Source organism: Arachis hypogaea, chromosome 13 (assembly GCF_003086295.3).
Source record: "Arachis hypogaea cultivar Tifrunner chromosome 13, arahy.Tifrunner.gnm2.J5K5, whole genome shotgun sequence".
NCBI lineage: Eukaryota > Viridiplantae > Streptophyta > Magnoliopsida > Fabales > Fabaceae > Arachis > Arachis hypogaea.
In genome coordinates, this window is record NC_092048.1 from 51,473,713 (window position 1) to 51,498,614 (window position 24,902).

A 24,902-nucleotide genomic window follows, 5' to 3' on the forward strand; every position below is an offset into this window, starting at 1 on the left:
CTCCTATAGAGCTGGGGACACCAAGGACATAATTCCACGAGATTATCAGATCGTCCCTAATGGAAAGTATATCAGACCTCCAGCAGCCACAACTAACCGGAGCACTGAACCAGCAGAAGATATCCCTTCTCCTACCACATCACAATCACCTTCAACAAACCAACTGCTCCATCAGATACTTGAGAGATTGGACCGGCTTGACCGGCAAGGAAAGCAAAGAGAGCGCCGTAACAAGCGCAAATTTACATACCTCAAGGAGCTACTTGTTAGCAACCACCCACCTGAGGAAAAACCAGACACCCCGGACTACACTTCATTTACCAGCACAGGAAGTCATGACGGTCCCGATTGTGGAGATGCTGCTACCAGCCCCCCTTTGTTCCTGATTGATGGCACCGAGGACGGTGCCAAGCTTTAAGTGTAGGGAGGTCGGTCAGTACCTGACTTCCGGAGGTAATTTCTCTTTCTCAACACCGATAAATTATTTTTTTTTTCTTTTGTTTAGGATAGAATAGATTGCATAGTAATAGGTATTTGCATGCATGTTCTATTTGGTTGAAAAATAATAAGTTTCTTTTTAAGACCCTATTTTTGAAAATTTCACTAATTTAAATCTAAACTTTTTGTGTTAAACTTGTTTGAAGATTGTAATTTGGAACATAGTTTAAAGCTAAGAACACACAACCTGTGAGATTTGAGTTTAATTACATGGTTACATTATTTAACCATAATATTTTATTCTTGTGTGTTTGCTTCTCTATGATTGTAATCTATATTTTGTTCCATCCTATATGTCCAATATTTAATGTGTTATATGCATGCATATGATTGAGGCCATTGTTTGATTATTAAGCTCACTTATCCCAAATAGCCTACCCTTCCATTTACCTTTGTTAGCCACTTTGTGCCTTTTTATCCCATTTGTTCTAAATTTTACCACATCACTATCCTTAAGCGGAAAAACAAATTAAATACCCCAAATTGAATCTTTGATTAGCTTAAGATAGAGATTGTGTATCAATTAAGTATGGAAAAACTGTGAGAACATGGGTTAACAAGGGAATATGTCATGTTTTTACATCAATGAATTAATTGGGAATTTGGCTACCTACTCATGTGAAACTAGAAAAAAATTATAAATCCATGTGCATTGATAAAAGTTAGGTTTACTTTTACTATTAAAAAAATCCAAAAATATTCAAGTAGTTAAGTAATTAAATAGATAAATAAGGGGACAAAATTACCCCAGTTCTAATGTTAAATCTAATGAAAAATCAATGCATATGTGATACAAGTTAAGAGAAAAGTTGATGCATGAGTATGAAGTGCAAAAAAATGGGAATTTTGGGTAGCTAGGCATGAATTTAAAAAGTATATAGAGTGTGTGTATAGGTAAGAGCTTAGGTTATCAAAGGTTCAATTTATAGCTCACTTAGCCATATATATATATACCCTCACCTTTACCTTGATCCCATTACAACCTTGAAAAGACCTCATGATGTTTGCATTGGTACATTAAATATTTGTTGATTGGTTAGGAGAAGAACAAGGTTTAGAAAGCATGATTAGAGAAGAGTAGAGTGATTACCCTATACACTAGAGTGACTAGAGTGCATATACACCATCAGTAAGAGTTCAATGCTTAATTCTATATTCCCTACTTTCATGAGCTATCTCCTTACAAGTTTACTTGTTTTTACTGTATAGTTTGAATTAGTGGAATTTGAGTTATTTTTGTCTTGAAGAACTTATTTGTTTTTAACCAAGTAGGCAAAACCATCTTAGCATATAGTTGCATCCATATACATAGGTTTCATTGCATTGCATGTGTCTTACTTTTTCCTACTCATTTATTTTATCTCCTTAAGCTAAGCATGAGGACATGCTAATGTTTAAGTGTGGGGAGGTTGATAAACCACTATTTTATGGATTATCTTGTGTTTAATTGAGTGGTTTTTATCAAGTCTTTACCCACTTATTCATATGATTTGCATGATTTTACAATCCCTTCCTAGTATTATTTTATGATTGAAAACTTGCTTCCTATAGATCTTTAATTAGTATATTTTAATTCTCCTTTATACCATTCGATGTCGTGATCCGTGTGTTAAGTGTTTCAGGCTTTATAGGGCAGGAATGGCTTAGAAATTGGAGAGGAAGCTTGCAAAAATGGAAGGAACACAAAAAACTAAGGAGATGACAGCGAGCACCGACGCGCACGCGAGCGCGCGGAATGGAGAAATTTGCAGTGACACGTGCGCGTGCCTAACGCGTACGCGTGGATTGGAGTCTGCACAAAAGACGCACACGCATTGACGACGCGTACGCGTGACCTGCGCAATCTGCAGAATTAACAGAAAATGTTGGGGGTGATTTCGGGCCGCGTTTTGACCCAATTTTTGGCCCAGAAACACAAAATAAAGCTAGGGAACATGCAGAGACTCAACACACACATACACACTCACATATTCTCATTAGGATAGTTTTAGGTTTTTAGATCTGAATCTAGAGAGAGAACTACTCTTCCTCTAGGTTCTGTTTACATTCATAGTTTATTAGTTTATTGCTTTTGCTTTTGGATATTGAAGAGTCATCACCTCCGTTGAAGATACTCTTCTAGTTTGTTTTCTTACTTGCTCTTTTATTTATTCCATATTCTTAATTCTTGTTTAGAGTGGTAATTGGATTATTTTGATGGATTGTTAATGCAAAGGATTATTTTTACTTTTAATTAATTTTTAATCTCTATTTTATTTAAATTATTATGTCTCTTTTCTATATCAAACTCCCAATAACGAAGATGGTATCCATGTCAATAGAGTAGATTCCCTACTTGACATGGGGTTGATTAAGAGGAGACACTTGAGTTGGAATGCTCAAGTAATTAGTTAAATTGGAAATTGTTGGCTAATTCTGTATTTACAAATGCTAGACCTTCCTAAGGGAGAGGACTAGGATTTACGAATAAGAGTTAGCTCAATCACTTGACTTTCCTTTATTTAGTAAGGGTTAACTAAGTGAAAATAACAACCTCTTTATACTACACTTGAGAGAATTCCAACAAGGACAGAACTTCCAATTAATCATTCCCCCAGTCAAGGCTTTTTATTCTGAATAGTATAAATTCCTTTTTATTTTCATTGCACTAAATCACAATTCTTTATTTTCTGTTAATCAATTCTCAAATCTCTCGAAAACTCCTGATTAATAAATTAGCACCCTTTCTAGCAACTCGTTGGGAGACGACCTGGGACTCATACTCCCAGTATTTTTATTTAAAACTTTTGTGACAACCTTTCTTAATTGATGCGGTGGATTTTTGCTGGTTAAGAGCTATACTCGCAACGCTGTTCCTATATTACAATCTCTTAATTAGTCTAACTTCTGCCACGCACCAGTGGTGAGGCGCTACGACCTCTAAAAATAAAATTCATACATATATAATAAGGATAATATAGCTAGGACCCTTGAAAGAAAAAGGGGTATGATCAAAACCAAACCGAAGATGTATCGCTCACAAAAACCGATAACACAGAAGGCTTATACATAAAACCAAAAGACAGGTATATATAAGTAGAGTTCCAAAAGATAGTTACATAATCAAGCTCTAGACTCGACTTGTGAATCAAAGGCTGGCTAGAGTATATATATACAACCCAACAGTGAACCAAAAGACAAATACAAATCCTAGTTCTCCATAGTCAACCTCTAACAGGGACAAAACATGTTTTTATACAAAATCGGAAAAAGTACATATATAATTATGTATATAATGTAAATAAAACCCAAAAGATAAGTCTTCACTTCCAAGAAAGCAAATCCAGCACGCTCAGCAAGACACGTCACGTCCTGTATCTGAAAAATAACAAATATGTATGGAATGAGAACCGGGAGTTCTCAGTATGGTAAAGGTTCTCACATAGATAATATATAAGGTCCCGGAAAAGCCAGAGGTATTCCTAGAATTCTGACACTTAGATTTAAAACTTGGAGGAATAAACTAAACCAGAAATTAGGTAACTGTCTAAGGTTCTCAAGTTCTGAATCTAATCCTATCTCTACAATTCACTTTCTGTCTCATCCAACCCTCCGAAACACCAGTGGAACAACCTCGTCACGCCTCCACCACACGAGGGATCTCTCAGTTACACACACATACAAAACATATAAGGAAAGCACGATAGCAAGTACAACATACAGGACAAATAGCAGTTAATTACAGATAAGCAATTAGGTAAACTAAGACAAATGCATTCGCAAAAAAATCACACAGCATAAGATGTGTAAACCCCGCAAAATTAGCAAATAATTAATCAATAAATTAATGTTTAATAAAAAAATTTAAAATGTTAATTTTATAGTAAAATAAGATAGAGCTAATTAAAATAAGAATTTTGACACTAATTTTAAAGAATTTGGCCCAAGATTGGGCCAAATGGGCCAAACCGATTGAACCGGACCCGTATTGGGCCCAAACCCAACCCAACTTCACTAACTCAAATGAGCTCATCTCATTCTTCCTCATACCATTTTGTTTTGTGCTGAAGCATGCAAGGGGGAGAGAAGAAAGAGAGCTCAAACCCTTGAATCCAACTTAAACTACTATATCTTCTCGCTCCGAGCTCCGATCGCCGCACCGTTTGCAGCCACGCGTCTGCGGCGTTAAGCTCTACAAAGCCCAGTACATTGTAAGGTAAGGAAGTCATGTTTTTTTCCTCGATTTATTCATTTTCAGTTTCGAAAATTCATGAACAAAGATGTTGAAAATTGTTAAATATCGGTGCTTAGGTTCAAATTAGCTTGAGGAAAACGCTTAACCTTGCTTCATTGGAGCTTGAGTAAGGTGAGAATCCTAGAACCCTAGCTAATACCTTGATTTAGTATTTTGGGTATTGAATTTTGGGTATGTATATATAATAATATGTGTTAGGTGTGTATATATGTAAATTGGAGCTTGATTGTGAACATTAGAGTCTTGGTGGCGCTTCAGGTGTCATTGCCTTGGAGATTTTGGACCTTTGGGGCTGTGTTGGTGCCTTGGTAGTGTCTCAGGTTATACGTGGTAATCGGCCAAGGTATGATTTAGGTTTCACATATTTAATATATAATGTTATGTGAAAACTTAGGCTAGATGACCATAGGATAGGTTGGAATGCATGAAAATGTTCAATGCTTAGCACCCTTGATGATGATTATGATGTGAATTGAATATGTGTTGGATGATTGTTGTGTATATTGGCAATAGTATGTTAATTGGTGAGTTGGTGGTGAATGATAGGAAGATATGAAGATATATATTGAGTAACTGGATATATGTTAATGTTGTTGATGTAAAATGATGAAATTAGGTTGAAATTGTGTAATAACAAAGTATGATTGAAGGTGGTGTGATGTGAACAATTTAGTGCAGTATTGGTGTGCTTTGATATATTGCTGAGTTGAACGTTGGTATAGAAGTTTGGTTTTGAGTTTGGTTTTAATGAAAATTGAGGTTTGAAGGTTTTTATGTAAAATTAATTTTTGGCCAAAATTTGACAAGCCATAACTTGGCTTCCGGACCTTCAAATTGTTTCAAACCTATCTTATATGAAAATTGGGTCTGTGACATTTACGCCGTTCAAAAAACAGATGAAAAATATTTTAAAACAAAAAAGTTACGCGTGTCGGAAGTTTGTAGGGCAAAACTAAGAATTCTGCAGCATTCAGCATTTTTGCTGATCTGCACAGCTTGCGTACGTGACCACTACACATGACGCGACTAAACTCTTCGGGTTTGGCAGCTTGTGTACACGAGCAGTGTGTTTGCGTATGCAAACAATGATTTTTAAGGGGTTGCGTACGCGACCACCTGCACACGACACGACCAACTCTTTCGGGTTAGGATTCTCGCATACGCGAGCAGGGTGCTTGCGTACGCGAGCATGGATTTTCGCATGCCCATGCGTACGCGTGGCCCCTGTTTCAGCAAAACTGGATTTTATATTTTTAAGCCTAATTTCAAACTTCTAAACCTCTATTTTCATTCTCTTAACCCTAGATCTTAATAGTAAGCCTAGTAATGAGTTGAAGCTAGGAATAGATGGTAACTTGGAGATGAAGAAAGTTTATATATATATATATATATATATATATATATATATATATATATACACACACACTACTTAAATTATGAATTGGCTAAAGAAAAGAATAAATGTTACATCTGAGTACTCTTTCTTGAAAGTGCGATCCCAGGAGATGGTGGAAGGTGAGGATCCCCTTCCTTGTTCCTCCTGATATTGTAAAATCGCTCCTAGCAAGATGGTGGGAGGTTAGGATCCTCCCCTTTTTTCCTCCTGGGCATATGAGAATGTACCTCCTGGGTAGACGCAAGGGTTATGGTTTCGCCCCACTTACTCCGGGTTATGATGAGTTATGTATAAAAGCGCAATTATATAATGTATAAGTGATGTTATGGCCATTATGAATAATTCTGAAATGTTTATGAATGAATGTGAAATGATTCTCTGAGATACGAGTTTTCCTGGGTAAAGTACCGTAACTTGCCACCACGTGTTCCAGGTTGAGACTCGATACTCTATTGACCCTACGTCGTAAGGGTGACCGGGCACATATAAATTCCCGGGAATGGTACCCCCATTGAGCAATTTGATATATATATGTGAAAAAGCTATGCATAGACTCTTGAGGATGCGCGACGGGAGACAGTCCAGGGTTTAGCAGTCGGACTTGTCGGGTTGGCTTGATAACCAACATATGAGACTCATCAGCCATAGGACAGGCATGCATCATGTGCATAGTATTTGCTTGCTTGTTTGTTCATTAATTGGGAATGCCTAAGTGAACTTACTATGTTAATTGTTATATTTGCTGATTGCAGTACTTGTATACTAGCTGTGTTTGCCCTTGCTTGCTTGTTTGTGTGTGCGGTACCACTGGTGTTGGAGGATCGGAGGAAAGGCGGGAAGTTAGGGAGTTTAGTCAAGTTTTAAGGTTTGGTTTTGTTTGAATCCTTAGAAAACCACCTTACCTTATGGTTTCTGTTAGCTCTTTAAGTTTTATAATCTGAGTGTTGGCATTCTAGGATTACCTCTGGCATTCCCAAGACCTTATATCTTATGTATGTGGCACCTTTACCATGCTGAGAACCCCCGGTTCTCATCCCATACGATGTTTGTGTTTTTCAGATACAGGTCGAGAGGCACCTCGCTAGGCATCTGGAGTTCTTTGCAGCGAAGTGGGTTTTTTTGGGTTTATACTTTTGTTCTGTTTTGTTTTATATATATATATATATATATATATATATATAAATATATATGTATGTATAGATTCTTCCTATGTATATATGTTTTGCTTTTGAACCTCATAGAGGTTTATGGAGAACTAGGGTTGCTTTTATGTATCTTGGGTTATGGATCATATATATATGTATGTAACTATTCTCTGACCAGCCTTAGCTTCACAATCTGAGTTCAGAGCTTGATATTTTGTATTCTTGACCCTCTACTCTTGATTTTATATATATATATATGTTTATGAACCATTAGTTTTCTTCGTACACAAGTAATCTCTTTCATGAGCGTTGCGCTTTTAATTTTGTGATTTTGTTTTACCTATTCATCAAAAGGCTCCTAGTATACTACATTCTTTCTACTATTATACGTATTTATATTTTATTTTAGAGATCGTAGCGCCTCGCCACCTTTGTTTTACATCCTAGGTGTAAATCTCTGTGTGGTAGCATGTTACATGATGCATGCCTGCCCTATGGCTAATAAGTCTCATCTATCAGTTATAAAGCCAGAGCCGACATGTTCGGTAGCTAACCCTGGACAGAACACCAAACACAAAGCAAGTGGGACAATGCCATAACCCCTTGCATCTTACCCACGTACCTAGAGGAAGGGGACAACCTCACCCTTGCCTCTTACCCAGGCGGTGTTACAATTCTCAACTCGGAGCAAGCGGCGATAGAACTCAACCCTTACATCTTATCTGGGGTCTTGAATTCTTATCCGGAGCAAGTGGACAATACCACTGCATCTTACCCAACTTCTCAACTCTTACTCAGAGCAAGTGGATAATACCACTACATCTTACCCGGAGTCTCAATTCATACCCGAAGCAAGTGGATAACACCACTGCATCTTATCCGGAGTCACATTCAGAAATACATTCTCATTATCATTATAATTCATTCTCATTCATTCATTCATTCTCAATTCATACCCAAAGCAAGTGGATAACACCACTGCGTCTTACTCAGTCACATATATCTCAAACATAATCATTCATCATAATCTCAATCAAACTCCTTCATCATCATCTCATAATATCACCACCATTCTCATTATATCTCATTCATCAACATCACATTGTTCTCATAATTGCTTCATTCATCACTCTCATTATCTCATCAAATCAAGTATCCCCTCTTTAAACTCCTCCGATACCAATTTTTATCTTCTCCCACTCATTAACCCTTGCTTCATAACCCAAAACCTAACTAATAAACCTTAAACAGAGTTTTCAGAAGTTTGAAAAATCAGAAGAATGGTCAATAGTTCAAAAGTAGTGAATTTTTATCAAAACAATAGTTTCAGAGGTTTACAAGCTTGCCGAAAAGGTCAAACAGTGAAAAATATAATTTTTGTGTAAAACAGGGTGGTGTACGTACACACGCAACAGCAAGCCTTCCCATGCTTATGTGAACGCACCAAAGTGTGCGTCTGCCCACTTGCAAAATCTCAGGGTGTGCGTGCGCACAACCCCTCGTGTGTTCGCAGGAGCCAAAATGCACTTTCTGTTCTGTGCATATGCACACTAGTGTGCGTACACACACACACACTAGAAATCCTGGTTTTCTGCAACTTAGGAAAAATTCAATTTTCGACACCCAAATTCCAACGTCCATAACTTCCTCTACAAAACTTTGTTTTCCACAAAATTTATACTGTTTTAAAGCTCTTGAAATTATCTTTAATTTGAAACAGATTTTATTCAAATCCAAAAGCCGAGGCTCAAGTTATGGACTGCCAAACTTTGTTAAAAATCTATTTTTACCAAAAGAGTTCAAAACCTCTATTTTCCAAATTCTCAATTCCAAAACCAAAGTTCACACATTAAAACAACTTCAAATACACTCAAACCAAATTCTCTAACTATTTCATTCCTTCTACAACATTCCAGTACTCACTTTTATCTATTTTTCACCCAACTACCAATAGCCATCAACAACACAAGTCATTAATAAATAATAGCATAAATCATAACCATTCATCAATTCTCATCATAGCACGACATCTCAACACTCATTGCTCAAACACATAATTCTCATTATTATACACATTTTGCATCACAACCTCACCAACCATCATCAAGACTCATATCACATCATTACCATCAACAAATTTCAATACAATTCATATATATATGTACACATTAACTCCATCATACATATCATACACCTGCTATATATATACATTTCACCTATGTTACTCATCACACACAAAGGTAAATATAATCCATTAAGTTCAACAATTTAACACATTCAAGCTTATCCTATGGTATCTAGCCTAAGTTTTCACGCAATATTATATATTATCTACGAGAAACCAAAACCATACCTTGACATATTTTTCCCTAATGATGAAGCACCTCAAATTCACTATTTCCTCAAGCTTTCACATCACGAAAATCACACCAAAACTGGTCCCCAACTTCCAAGGTTCCAAATACACAAGTTCAACCACCAATTGGACTCCAAATCAACATAATTCAATCTATTTTCACATTATATTACTATAATCAATATCAAGCTTACTAATTCAAGAATCCACAAAGGTTTTAAGGGTTCTTACCTTCCTCACATACTAATGGAATAAAATCCAATAGTTTTTTCAAGCTAATTCAAACCTAGAATATCAAAATCATATAATCCAATAGAGGTCGATGCGGTGGTCACGTGGCCGTAAACGGTACGACGATCGGAGCTCCGAATTGAAAATTATGGTGAAATAAAATTGAGGCTAGGATTTGTAGCTCTCCCCTCTCCTCCCTTGTGTTTCAACGTGTTTCCCTAACCATTTTGGGAAGATGAGCTGAGACTCATCATTTATGTGGTAAATGAGTTGGGCCTTGGGCCCAAAATCGGCCCGGTTCAATTGGTTTGACCCGTTTGGTCTATTTTTGGGCCAAAATCTTTAAAATTAATGTCAAAATTCGTATTTTAATATTTCTATCTCTCTGGATTAATAAAATTTAATTTCCTAATTTTTTATTAAAATATAATTTATCGACTAATTATGCGGGATTTACATTCCATGGGTAGGGATGACAATGGATCTTCATAGAGCGGGGATTCCTCCCCAACCCCCATCCCTGTTCAGTAAAATACATCCTATCTCTACCCTATTCCTGTCACGGATCTCCGTTTATTTCTCCTCGTGGGAGAGGCAGGCATCCATAGATATTATGAAGTTTTAATTTTTTTAAAAAAGAATTAACACAACCATAACAAAATTCTATACAATTCAACCAAATATATCTAATCAAACACAACTTTAACATAATAATATTCACATTAAACTTTGAAAATATAATTAAAATAAAATGAATTAGGGTTACTTACATAATTTATATATAAGAACATTTAAGTAAATTTTCTTTCGCAGAGATTTTGCGGTCCCCGTGGACGGGTACATCAATTCCTGCCCCCATTCCCATTTATTCGCACGACATGTCCCTGTTCTGTTGAGAATTTGCGGATCCCCGTTAGCCTCCTCGCTGTGGGTAATCCCTGTGAGGATCTGCGGGTGCGGATTTTTTTTGCCATCCCTACCCATGGGGCGGATACCTATGTTCTCGTTTCCATCCATTTCATTTGGACGGGTCTCCACCCGTGGAAATTTTTTGGGTCCCCATATTTAGTCCTAAATCGCGAGTAATTCCTACGAATATCCATTTTGGTTGGTTTTCTCATTATCCTAATTACTAGCATTCGTTGGTTCGTGATGTGGGGCCACTCCAGTCACTCAGTAAATTCTTAGATAACCAAAGTCCACACTATATCATTCTCATAAAGTCACATGTATTCTTGTTATAACAATATTAATCGAAGATAAATGGTAAAATACTATGTGCTTATTTGGGTAAAGAATACATCCATATATATATACACTACAAGAAAAATCACTTTTAGTGGCCATTTATTTTACTTTTAGTAGCAATAAAAATAGCCGCTAATACATTTACCGGCAATTAGACATTAGCCATCTTATGCGTTGTCGCTAAAAGGTTTTAGCGGCAATTATAACATTTACCGGTAAAGACCTTTTTAATGGCCGCAAAAAGTATATAACTATTAGCGGCCATTTTTTTGGCAATTTATATGGCCACCAAAAGTAATTCTAAAATTGCAATGTTATTCATTTTTAACTGCCATTACTATTGCCGCCAAAACCCATTTTACCGGCAATTCATATTTTACCGGCAATTCATATGGCCATTAAAAATAATTCTAAAATTTTAATGTTATTTACTTTTAATTGCCATTACCATTGCCGCTAAAATATTAAGACTTTTTTTAGTTATATTATACTCATTTTCTTAGAAGCACGAACTACCTTTTTTTTTTCAAAAACCTCAATTATTTATTCCAACAATTATTATTATTATTATGCATAATATAAATATATTAAAATTAATTACTACAAAATGAGATATTTCATTAAACTCAAAATATTGATACACAAATTTCTCTTAAAAAGTAATAAAACATGTTACAAATCTAAACAACAAAAAATGCTACAAACCTAAACCTATAACTATGTTACATGAAGTTAGGCTATAAACTAATCCCAGTGAGAGATCCTAAGAAGCATTGCCATGACATGAAGGGTTGTTACAAGCATTTCCAATAAGTAGTATCATTAATCACAGAAAATTAAGAATACATTATTTTAAATACAATTGTTGCACCCAACTTGCGGAACTCTGCCAACAACAGTACAAACACCTTTTGCATGACCTATAATATCAATGCAATAAAAAGACATAAGAATATAGAAAAAAGTAGCAAGAGATTTAAACTTAAATATTCAAGTCACAATGAAAGAACTGACAAAAAGCCAACAAGCATAAAACCAAAATAATGAAAAGCCTATATTATGATTTTAAAGGTGCGAATAAAATGTAGATAATAATTGTCCCCACTTGAATCCATGAATATGGTCTATGTACACCAAATTAGGGAGGGCTCCATCATATTCATCAACTTGAAATTCAAGTGGTCCTGCAATGCATCATAATATAGGCTATATATCTTAAGGACTAAATGAATGATTAAATTTTTATCTGTATTTTCTGGCATTGAGCCATGATGGTAAATTGCAACTATTACCCTATAGCATGAAAGGAAAATCCTTCACATCTTCTCAAATATATTTTATTCTCTATACTAAAGTTTAATTAATGCATGCAAAGTTTAAATATATGATTCAAATCTCAAAAATTAAAAAAACATTAGCCATGCACAAACATAGCACATCATAAGTGTAACTGACCCATCAGTTTCGAGCAAAGAAGGAAATGGTCCCTTGAACCCTGGCAAATGAAATAAGGATCGATCAGTTGAACAAGTTGACTTAAAATTTAAAACTTGCAGATGCTCCCCCGACAATATAGCAGATTTAACAAATTAAAATGAATACTATTGGTTATTATATCATAAATAGCAGTTACTTCATCCTCCTCCCACCTTCCCTCACTCCGCAAAAATTAAAAGAAAAAAATGTAGTAGTATAGTTAACATTCAAAGTCTCATTCTGGAATGAAAAATAGGTGCCTGAGGTACTTGGAAACAAGTTTCTTCTTGAATAGTAATCATAATGATCCCTGAAGAACACAAGGTTAAATCTCGGAAAAAGTGAAAATGAAAAAATATTGAAGCTTTAACAAGTTAAATATCTATGGACCTACCTTATCAAGAAAACAAGTCTCTTCATCAAGTGTAGGGAAGGACATCAAACAATACAATCAAGGATAAACCAGCAAGTCATGAAGTTTCAGTTTGCAGATAACATTCATATACATAAACTTAAAATCGGAACTTGTTCACTATCACACAAAGCTCTTAAGAAGAAGGTATCTACTGTAAATATAAGCCAGTCAAGTTCAAAATTTCTAAGTGGTACCTGCAAAAGAAATTCATGTGCATATAAAAACAAAATGCAATTGTGAAAGTTGCAAAACAGAACTTCTCAATAAATTATTTCCACTTGAAGAACAATTAACCAATCAATAGGTTAACGATGTGCATCAAGTTTTATTGAGTTTTTACTCGTGACTTAATTAACAAATTTAGATTGTCAAGTATTCCTAAACTGACAATGAGCAGTAAAAATGAATCATCTATTTCTTTTGTAGCTTTTCCAAATATGCCAAGGATTTATAGTGCTTACACGGGCATATCTTGAGAGAGTAATTCTCTCATTTAGCCATTGGCCTGATGCAGCACAACGTTGCATTCCAATTTTTCCAGCAACTTGTTGCCATCCAAGAATCTACAAAGAGCCAAAATTAATTAACATGCTGGAAACTAAATTAGAGGTAGCAAGATATTTTCTTATCTTGATTCTCCTAATAGAACTATATGCTCCATGGTACCCATTTTGAATGTGCTTTAGTGAGCATATCCATGACCAAGGAGAAAAGATAGAAATGATCGTTAGTGCAGTCCTAAGTACTCTAAAAACAGAAAGCAGAATAAAAGATTACAGGTATATTATATTTCAAGTACGGTTATAGTCATTTAAATAAATAACCACACAAATCATGAATAAAACATACTTTGTTTTAGAAGTAAAATTTTCTGGAAAAGACCCAGGAAGTGCACACCAGATACCATCAGTATCAAGTTCAAGTGGTTTCCCTATTTTTTCTACCAGCAAGCAGGCATGCATTCTGAATTATTTTTTCTCCTGTATATGTGACTACTCCAGCCATTTCCATGGAGTATCATCTAAAACCCCTATAAAATAAATATAGATACACAAGATGAAATTTAATGTGACAATATTAAATTTATGAACTTATATTAACAAATATGTTTTGCAGATTATACACCATAAGGGCATATTATCTTATCATCAACTAAATACTGCAAAGGTTAGCTTACTACTCAATCAATATACAATTATCTTAACTCACCTGCGAACAATGTCAACATAAAATGGATTTTCACGCATGCAGATTCCTGCTTCATGGAGTTCTGTAACTAGTTTGTTAAGAACACGCTTGTATGCCTGTGATAATAGTCACTGAAAGATTTCAAATAGATATTTCAGTCAATTATGCACAAATAAATCTGCAATATGCTGATGATAGCAAGCATTAACCAAAAAGAGAGGCACACCTTATCTTTGCCATGAATGTTTCTCCATGCCAAACCCACTCAAGTTTGCATAGACATGTCTTTCCAGGACGGTTGAAATCACATGCAGTGCAAACCTCATCTGAAACAATTGATGGTGGCTACAAATAGGAAAGAAACGTCACATAAGGCGCCAGCATGCATCATAACTTCAGATTTCAAAAAGATAAATGCCAGTAACACAGCATAAGGAGCACAAACATTCTTAAATTTTCTTCCAAATTTTTACTTGGAAGTTGTTAGAATCAAGAAGATATCATTTCTAACAGAAGTGATAATCCACATGAATCTGGCCAGAAAAAGCTAAGAAACTATTGTGACATTGTGGTGAGATGCATGGCTACTTTTGCAGGTTCCTCCTACAATTGAATTTTTTAAGAAATGCAGCCAAGTAAAATTAGAGAAAAGGTTGATATTCGAGAGTTACTTGAAACACTTAAACAAAAAATTAGGATCTGAAACACTTAAACACTTTGATTTCAACTTGATCTGCCAGATTCATTAGGATCAAGCAAGCAATCAGAGCAAAAGTAATAACACAGAGAGAGAATCACATGCTTCTGAACATTCAAACCAAAATCGAAAAAATAAACGAAGAAGACCTACCGACGGCGACGATCTTGTGTGTTTACGTGCAAGAATGATGGCGGTGCAAGCGGCGGAGGTGTGGTGTTGTGACAAGAGCAGCAACGGTGGCTGGAATACCCTGGCGACGTAGATCTGAGATGAACAAACGATGATAGAGATGCAGATCTGAGGCGGATCGGATGGAAACGAAGTCCAAGGAGTAGGATGATGGATGGCGGCTATCGTCAATGCTTACGGTGGTGGTGATGGTGATCAGCGATGGCCATGGTTACATGAGTTAACCCAGGCCAGTAGCGAAATCAATCTTTCATTGATGAAGAAAAAGAGAGAGCGAGAAAGTGAAGAGAAACAAGCGATGGAGAGGGTTTGGGGAAGCTCGCAGGTGAAGGAGGAAGGCGGCGCGTGGTGTGAGTGAAATTTTCTTTTCTCTCTCTTTTCCTATTTGCAATTTGATTTACTGATAAGATAAAAAAAAAGTGAAAATATATATGAGTTTAGTGGCAATAATGGCAATGGCCACTATAATAATTTTAAAAATTAAAATTAAAAGTAAAAAAGGATAATAATTTTCTGGCAATAGTAGTAATAGCCACTATAACATATAGTAATAATGGCAAATATATAATTGTCGCAAAAATATAACTTAAATTATAAAACTAGTGGCCATTATGTTATTACCACTAAAAGTTTGTCGGTAAAACATAATTTTTTTGTAGTGATATATAACAATGATTAATTAATATCACATATTATTATAACTTGTGAAACTATATAATAAAATATCAATAAGTTTGGACAAGTTTAGAAAAAAATAAAAAATATTAAAAAATTACACGTTCAATTATAAGATTTTGTTTTATAAATTTGTCCATACACTACAAAAAAAACACCAAGTAACATCGGATTTTTCATCGGAAAAACGAAAAAAAATTATCGTCAGATTTACCGTAAAAAGAAATCAGATGATATAAACCTCGCCGATAAATATTTACCATCAGATTTTTTTTGTCCAACAGTAATTACAGTTGGATTCTACGACGGATGACCTATTTGAAAAACCATTTGATTACCGGCAGATATTTTTTACAGTAATTTTGGCGCCAAAATATGTTGTTTTCCGCATTATTATCATCGGATCATTTCCTCGGTAAATCCGACGGTAATGTCAATTTTAATTTTTATTTAAATTTATTTTCACACAATTAATGGTCAATTCATAAATAATAAAAACCTATTATTTAAAATAAATAATAAAATATTCAAATAAATTATAAATCAAGTACATCAAATAAATAAAATGAAACACTAATAACTAAAAGCTGCGTAAGACCTCCTGCACCTACAGCCTCAAATCCCATATAAAGTGCAACTGCAGAAAGAAACTTTCAAATTAGTTAATCAAAATAGAAGGTAAAACTAACTAAAAAAGTTTGAAACAAAAAAGAATTAATTACCACCCATTTCTGAAACAATCGCTCTCTGGTCTCAATCGGATCTTTTTATAACTGAGCTAGGGATGGTCGTACATCAGCTTGATGACGTTGGTCATCTTCTGAGTACATGAGTTGTTGTTTGGCTCAAACCTATCTATAATCCACAAACAAAATAATATGGCAATTCCATAAACAAGAATCAATAACCAAACACTTTCAGCAATAACATAACCAAGGAATAGGAAACACTTTCAGGCCATCAAACCTAAATTCAATAAACGAGAATCAATAACCAAACACTTTCAGCAATTCCATAATCAGAAAACAGGAAACCCTTCAGGCAATCAAACCTAAATTCACTAAACAAGAATCTATAACCAAACACTTTCAGCAATTCCATAATCAGAAAACAGGAAACACTTTCATACATTCAAACCTAAATCCACTAAACAAGACTCAATAACCAAACACTTTCAGCAATGACAATAATCAGAAAACAGGAAACACTTTTAGGCAATCAAACCTAAATTCACTAAACAATAATCAATAACCAGATACTTTCAGAAATAATAATAATTAGGAAATATATAAGACTCAAAGTGATACTTATCCCGTGCCACCATCAGGCCAAATTGTTAACCATACGATGGGAGGTGGTGGAGGGGCATTAGCTGCCTTACACCTGTGAGAGGACTCTGGGGCTGTGGTTTCCGTTGCTGGAGGCGGCGGCATGCTGAGTAGTTGGAGGTGGCATCATCGCCGTAGACGGAGGGGCATAGTTGGGGTTAGGGAACATGATAAACGGTTGGTCTGTTAAACCCACAACCTGTGACATCACTGGGGTAGTCGGAGTAGAGGGAGATGATCTAAAATTTTTGGGGGTACCGGAAGAAACCCTCCCTCTACCACGACCACGAGCACGTCCACGACCAGTAGCCTGATATGCTAAATGCCCACCTATCGACACGAATGAAATAGCAAACCAATTAATAGAAATTTAGAACACAAAATTAACAATACATTATAATAATGCCAATGTAATTCCTATAACTAATACCGCAACATTAAGTTCAAAATTGGATAATCTAAACAACAAGTGTCTTGGATCACAATCAATTAACCATAATGTGAATTATTGGATCTAAATCAAATACTAAGTGTGGAAAATACTTCAGTTAAGCAAGGCAACAAACCAAAAAAGCAATGTTGTAAAGGTAGCATGCACTAAATTCAGGTTAGTTGTATAATGTTGTGTTGTGATTAAAGTTCTATTTTTTTTTCAAAGAAACTAACTTGGTATTTACACACAATATACATACTCAAAACTCAATTAGCAAATAATTTTCATCACATTACAATCTTTATCACAAAGAGATTTAATTAATTATGCCAAGCAACAATCAAACATCTTAAATCACATGGTAGCTATAACATGCAATTTAAAATGAACAATAGACATAGAGGTATATAAACAGACACTTGGCGTGCACATACGTCAAAGATGCAAAATCAACGCAACTTTGTAACAGTTGACAATTCAAATTGAAGTCAATGCTATTCAACCAAATTTCAGTAATTGTTCAATAAAACAAATAGTCTTTTAACATCAATTCATACAAATTCAGCATCTTTAACACAAAATCAGCAACATTATCCATCAATATAACCTATCTAACACTTTCAGTCAATTTCCATCACTTTCACCATATAATACAAACTAATAATTCTAAAAACTAACTTATCTTAACCACCTAATATCCACTAAAATCAGAAAATTAACTTTAACTAAATTAACTAACTAAAATTAGACTAACAAAACAACCTAACCAAAACAGAATTTGAAGAAGAAATAAAAATAGAGGTTAGAGAAACTTGGAATGTGGAACAAGGAGAGAACAGAGAAGAGGTGAAGATGCAGCGCTCTATGATATTGCCGGAACTAGAGGTGATGGAAGCGTGGTCGTCGTAGGCTAGAGAACTCGACGGAAGACTGAGACAAGGGCTTCCTTATTCTGCTGCGCTAAAGGTTGGACTTGCGGCGAAGCAAGGCAGCGGCGTTGCGATGAAGGTGGGGACGACGATGAGTTGACGGCAACAGAGATAGGGCTGTGATGGTGGTGGTATCGGTGGAGGTGAAGGAGAGAATGGAAAAAGTGAGAGAAAGGGTGAAATTCGAATGAGGGAAAAAAGGTTCACGCTTTTAATTTACGTCCCAGTTACCGTCAGATTTATCATCGAAAAATCTGACGGTAAACCATTGCGGGTCACCAAAACGCATTGTTTCACTAAATTGGCTTACCGTCATATTTTTTTACGGTAAATCCGACCTTAAAAGACGCACCAATATATTTTTGTTTCCCTTCAAATATTACCGGTGACGTTACTGTCGGAAACTTAAATCCGACGGTAATTATATAACCTTACGGATTCGACGCCGTTTTAGATGGTAAATCCGCCGCTAATCTATGCCACTAAATCCGACGTTACTCAGTGTTTTTCTTGTAGTGATAGTTTATGATTAATAACTTTGGAATTATATATATGTTATTTATCTTATATATATTTCATTTTATTTTATAGAAACTTATAGTTTTTTCGTATCGACGATGTTAGTGACAATAGAGAGGCTTTTATGAGTAAACAAAATTATAGAAAAATTAAAAACAAAATTAGATTATATTTTTTGATAATTTTTTTTAGTTTTTAATTTAAATTTAAATTAGATTATATATTCGATTTATTTTTGTTTGTTTATCCTAATAATTATTTGTAATAGATAATATATTTAAGCATGTTTTGAAAGAAATTTTTCAATTTTGTACTATTGAAAGATAACCATGAGATTGAGACTAAGACGAAGTGAAATATAATAAATATAGAGAGAGTAAAATTAAAATAAATAATTAAAAATATGATTAAAAAAAAAAGCAGAAGAAGATAGAAAAGACTATGTGTGTAATCGATAAAAAATACTCTATAAGAAAAATTTAGTATAATCAATGAATATAAAAGATGAAAATAAAAAATTAAGATACGTTCTTATTAAACAATTTCAAAAAAATATTATGAAGAAAAACTTATTAATCAAGTTCTAAAAAAATGATATAAAAAATTTGAAATATTAAAAAATAAAATAGTAATACCTTAAGAACTATTAATCAAAATACATAAAAAAAAATAACATAAAATAAAATTATAGAAAATTTTGGAAAATAAAGATAAATAAAATCAAAAGATAAAGAAATTATAAAAATTATAACTGAAATACAAAAGAGAGAAGAAAGATATAAAGCACATTCTAGTTTCTTATATATAGAAAATAATAAAAAATTAAATTAAATTTATTTATTTATTTTCTTATTTATTATTTATGAAATTAAATAATTAATATAATTAATTATTTATAACTAATGTTGTTCATCCCAGTGGTGTAATTGAAATTAAATATATTGAAATGTCAAGTGTACAATTAAAACTAAGTGTTAAGAATAAAATTGAAAAAAATAACATTTATTATCTTATAATTTTTTTAAAAACAAAAAAAAATATTTATACACCTTTAAAACGTGTTACTTTAAAATATTAATATTTTTTATTAAAAATAAAAATGATGATAAATAACATATATATTTGTTAGCAAATTATATAAAAATATTTTTTGAAGTATATTATTTTTATTATATGAAAATAACTTTAATAACTTTAAATGTGATTATGATCATTAACTAATTATTATATATTCTTCAATAATTTATATTTAATAATTTATCTCTAATAATATATTTAATAAAGTAACCGTTTCCCATATTTAAAAAATTTTTAATTATAGTAAAAATGTAAGTTATAGTGCAAAAAAAAGGACATAAATTTTTTATGAAGAGAAAAAAAATATACCTTTTGTTCATTAGATTATATAATTATTAAAATTTAATCACAAAATTTAAATGTTCTTATCTTTAAGCTGCATAATTTAATAATTTTTTATTTTTTAAAATAATCATGTTAATTCTCCTAATTTTTTTGTCTATGTACCCAACAAACTTTATCACCAATTCAACATTCAAAAGGTTTATATTTGAATAAAAAAAATTTTAGTTGTAGTTTTTTTACTGTTAATTAAATTTATTTAATTTTATCAATTTTTTCTCATATTTTTTATTGGCTTTAACTAACTATATTGTCTATACTAACTAATTTTATTAAGAGATTGACTTTCACTCTTAGATATCTACTTTTTCTGTTAAAAATTTTAGATTATACCACATAAACTTTTTTTTATATCACCAAATCTTTTCTAATTATCTATATAAATAAGGTCAATAACATGAAGAATAAAAAATAAAAATAAATAAATTTTAATCAGAACAGCACTTAAAAAATAAGTTATAAATTTAATTCAGACAAAAAAAAAATAAAAAATTTATATATAGTAGGATAAAAATAAATATTTTATAAATGGTACAAATTAAAGAATATGAAGAATATAAATTAAAATAATGCAAAATATAAAAGAAGAAAAAATATTATTATTATTACCTTTTAATCGAAAAGAACGAAAGATTTACAAAGCCTACAAAATAAAAGTACTAAATATAATTTATATAATGAGTAAAAATTAAAATTAGTCTAAAACATTGAATGAAATACTTTAAATAACTTTATACAGATAGAATTTTTTATTTTATAGGACCTCGATCTTTTTTTTAGGAGTAAAATATCAAAAATTGATTAAAAAATAAGAAAATAAAATCATATAAAATCTTAAAGAATAATGTTAGAATAAAAAAATTATAAAATACAAAAAAATAACTAAATACATAAGTAAAATACAAAATATTATTTGAATATTTAAAAGAATAAAAAAAATAAAAGAATAATCATCTAAAAAGAGAAAGACATGAGAAATGTTAAAGAAGAAAATGATTTTAGCCTCCTAGTCTCGGCTCCTGGCCATCGTGTTTTTTTTTTTTTTTTTTTTCTTTTAATTATCAAGTTATAAAAAAATTAAAGAATAATTCAAGAAAATAAAAGCAACCATGTTAATACTCAAAATATATAAGAAAAAATAAATTAAATTATTATATGATAGAATTAACATGAATATATTTTATTATTAGATAAATAAATTTAAAGTAAAACAAAATTAAACGTAAAGGTAAAAAACAAAGAAAAACGAGTTAAAATAACAAAAACGATAAAAGAATTATTCTTACAATTTTATTCTGTCATTTTTATATATAGAAGATTGAAAAATAATAAACTTTTAACTAAATTAATTTATATTTATTATACTCAATTTAAATAAATAATAAATTATCTTATTTTAATTTAGTCTTTAAATTTATATGATTTTATTTTGACTTATTACATAAATTTTATAATTTTTTAACGTAAATGAAGTGATTTGTATGTGATATAATATCTAATACTACTATAATACAATAACAATATAGTAAAAATAATTAATAATAACAATATTTTATAATTAATATCATTATAAATGGATTGTTTTATACAGAAGATAATTTTTTAATCAAATTAATCTATATTTATTGTATTTAATTAGAATAAGTAACAAATTATTTATTTTATTATACACCTGGTCTTATAAATTAATGAATCAAAATAATTGATATAATGAATTACAATTAATTAATTAATATAAATTATAATAAATTGTGTTATATTTAAATATTTAATCAAATCATTTAATTGATATAATTAATTCAGCGTAATAGATTATATTTAATAAGTTAAAAGAAATAAATAAAAAAATATTCTCAGATATCATACAATAAATTCAGCGATAATAAAAACACATTATTTAGTTAGAAATGACACATAGTTTTTTGATAAATAACATAAGAAATCTTTAAAAAATTACAAATCTAAAACTTAAATTCACTAAACCAACAAAATATATTCAAACGTGTTTTGGAACAAAAAATTTTTAATTTGTTGCAATTTTTTGTACAAATGAATTTAATACTACTCAATTAATTTAATGATCATGATTTAGTTAAAAATGATAAGGTTAAAATTTTTTTATGTCCTTGTTAAAAAATTTGATATCAAAGTTAAGAAATTTTTTGTGTCACATTTAAAAAACTTCGATACTATTTTTCTAACAAATTCTGTACAATTCAAAACTTCTTTTTCTTGTTTCACATTCTTTGATATTTTCATAATTCTTGTTTTACCCTCTTAACAAGAATATGTGTCACGGTTAAGAAATTTTAGTGTCATAATGAAAAAACTTCTTATGTCATTATTAAAAAATTTTGGTGCTATTTTTCTGACAAATTTTGCATAATTCAAAACTCTACTTCTTCTTCTTCTGTTAAAATTTTTTTTGTCCTTGTTAAAAAATTTGATGTCAAAGTTAAGAAATTTTCTGTGTCACATTTAAAATGTTTCGATACTATTTTTCTAATAAATTCTGTACAATTTAAAATTTTTTATTTTTCTTGTTTCACATTCTTTGATAGATATTCTCATCATTCTTGTTTCACCTTCTTAACAAGAACATGTGGTAGGGTTAAGAAATTTTAGTGGCATAATAAAAAAACTTCTTCTGTCATGGTTAAAAAGTTTCGATGCTATTTTTCTGATAAGTTTTGCATAATGCAAAACTTCTTTTTATTTATGTTTCATCCTCTTAATAAGAATTAAAAAAAGAAAATAAATCAAATAAAGAAAAAAAATGTTATAATAACTACTTGAAGGAGGAGAAGGAGAATAAATAAAAAAATGCAACAATGGCAGTAGCAATAAAATAACGACGATAAGAAAGAAGATAAAAAAGAAATGTGCAAAGAAAAAGAAAGAACACGAAAAAAAGAAGTGCATAGTTCACAGGTACGTTGTGGGAGTGATTTTTATTAGATTTTCTTTTTCTTCTCATAATTCTTTATATTTCTTTCTCTCAAATAAGAATTAAAAAAAGAAAACAAATCAAATAAAGAAGAAAAAATATTGTAATAACTACCTGAAAGAGGAAGAGAAGAAAAAATAAAAAAATACAATAATAACAGTAACAATAAAAGAACGACGATAAAAAGAAAATGCGTAAAGAAAAAAAAAATAAATACAAGTGCGTGATTCAGCATATGTTGTGAAAGTAATTTTTGTTAGATTTAAGCCATAGTTGAATTTGGTCCACAAAAATGATTGGATATATGGTAAAATCGATGTATATAATATTGTATTTTCTTTCATCGTCATGCTCAATACGACGTGCCAAACACACCTAAAAGTAACATTTTTTCATTTTACTTTTTCTACTCAACAAAGTTTTGATGCTTCTTTGACTTGGGACCAATAATAATTGTTATGTTGATTAATTATTATAAGTACATTATATAATTAAGTGTACTTGAGTTGAAGTTGATACATCACTTTATACGAGAATCTTTGCTTTAAGTTGTTGACTAATCTATATCGCGTTGTTTTTCCTCACTGATGAAATGATATAATGATTTTGGAGAATAACTTGTATAAATATAGATGCACAACGTGCTAATATATATTTCAATTCAATGATTCTTCTTTGAGGTAGGTTTATTAGCTCTACCAATTTCAAAAGCTAGAACAACACTTTTTTTTTTTTGAAAACCACTTTCTAATTAATATCTACTTTCTTAGCTTTGAATCATTGAAACCACTTCGGATTTCATTTTAATATGTCCTTTGAAAACTATGTGAAACCCCAATCTATATATGGTACGTGGAACAAACATTAACCCAAAAACCAGTTTAACACGCCTAAGCATACTATGAATTGTGGTAATTATGAGAAATATATGCTTCCAAATCACTACCATGCAATTTGGATTATTCTTGAAACATACAAAAACCCAAAATTTCCATCTCTTCCAACAAGCAACCTTATATTCAATGCCTCGTAAGATTCTTCCACCTTGCCAAACCCTACAAGATAATAGCATGCAATGCAAGTCAAGTCACACAAGGTAGAAAAAAACAAAAGAAAGAAAAGGAAAGAAAGAAAATCATATTTTTAAGCATTTAGTTGGTATTTATTTATGGCATAAAAGAGTCTTGTACTATTATCTAATCAAATATTTGTCGCATATATTGATATTAAAATATATTAACTGTACATAAAAAATTAACCACTGTATATTTATATATAAATTTATATATTATTTAATTTATTCTTAATGTATATTTTATTTTTAAATTATACAAATAATTAATATTTTTTTTTTGTATACATAACATAATTTTACTTATATATAAAATTCTTAAAATAATGGAGATGATTGAGTTAGATACTTTTATTGTTAAAGTAATATATAATTGTATTATATAAAGTTTGTTAACACTAAAAATCATAAACAAATTAAAAGCTATTCCTAATTAATTAATATATTATATCTAATTTCATTCAACAATAAGGCCAAAAGCTTTGTGTATAAAAGTGATTGGCG

The 24,902-nt window shown here is 31.6% G+C and overlaps 1 long non-coding RNA gene across 3 annotated transcripts; it reads right to left on the reverse strand.

The window, feature by feature from the left end:
- Positions 1 to 11,705: 11,705 nt before the first annotated feature.
- Positions 11,706 to 15,515, reverse strand: LOC112738349 (uncharacterized). 3 transcript variants are annotated; one of them, XR_011869727.1, is made up of 8 exons: positions 15,038 to 15,515; positions 14,414 to 14,532; positions 14,209 to 14,318; positions 13,849 to 14,029; positions 13,461 to 13,562; positions 12,979 to 13,193; positions 12,564 to 12,603; positions 11,706 to 12,028 (listed from the first exon to the last, which is right to left on the reverse strand). It is a non-coding gene; the product is annotated as an uncharacterized lncRNA (long non-coding RNA). The 3 variants fall into 3 exon arrangements; XR_003169355.3 differs by lacking the exon at positions 12,979 to 13,193; XR_011869728.1 differs by lacking the exons at positions 12,979 to 13,193; positions 13,849 to 14,029.
- Positions 15,516 to 24,902: the final 9,387 nt, after the last annotated feature.